A 1,134-nucleotide genomic window follows, 5' to 3' on the forward strand; every position below is an offset into this window, starting at 1 on the left:
ATATCTAGTTTACTTAAACTAGTGATCTATTATTGTAATGTCCCAAAAATTAAGACCAAATTTTTTGATTTTTATATTAATAAAACCATTATCCAAAACAATATCATAAAACCATAGTGAAATCAGAGTATGTCAATAAACATCCAAATACATCATAGTCATGTAAAATACGGAACAATGTGGTGTGTGCAATGCAGTCATCTCGAGCTCTTCCCCTTCGAACCAGAAGTACCTAAAACATAAACTGGAAACTGTAAGCACAAAATTAGTGAGTTCCCCAAAATACCACATACCATACATATCAAACATATAATGGGCCCCGTCCGTCATCGGGCCCCGCTTGGAATCAGATCTGTCGGTCATCGGGCCCCGCCTGGCATCGGGCCCCACCCGGTATACATACAAATACATAAACATATGCAAGAATCACAAAGATAAATAGCATACAATATAATCATCGGGCAGCGCCCGACATACATATTAGATATCATACATGCAAGAGTCACGCAGACAACTAGCATCATAATCATAATAAACTATGGGTCGGCATTGGTGCCTTCGACCCGCCAAGCACCATGAGGAAACTCACCTCAACCTGTTAAATCTCTCAGATAAAATCTCGGTATGTTGATCCAGAAAATTCGCGCGCTAACACAATCAAATAATATCCAATTAACAATTGGATCTCAATCCATATTCAAGAATCTAAGTTACTTGTCCAACATCCAGGGTAAAAGACCATTTTACCCTTTCCTTACATGGCCCAAAACCAAGGCCCAACCCATTTGATCAATAAGCCCAAAATCCTAAATGGCATCCCAAAGCCCAGTATGGCCCAACTTCCTAAATGGGTTGTAACATCCTGATGTTAAGGTACTTCAAATTTCAACCCTTTAACTTATTTATATTGCAATTGGTCCCAAAGTTCAAGAATTATATGCAAAAGGGGCCTTAATGGAATTTTGGTAAATAATGGCTTCAGAATACACCATGACTACGTGGTGTACGCTAAGCGTACTAGGGCGCGCCCTAGTACGATGAGCATACATCCACGCTTAGTGTACATCCTTATACGCTGGGCATACTTCCTAAATGGGGAAAACCTAACTTTTAGGGTTTGGATGGTATTTAAGC

This window comes from Lactuca virosa, chromosome 7, assembly GCF_052849685.1.
Source record: "Lactuca virosa cultivar CGN04683 chromosome 7, Lactuca_virosa_CGN04683_v6, whole genome shotgun sequence".
NCBI classification, from domain to species: Eukaryota; Viridiplantae; Streptophyta; class Magnoliopsida; order Asterales; family Asteraceae; genus Lactuca; species Lactuca virosa.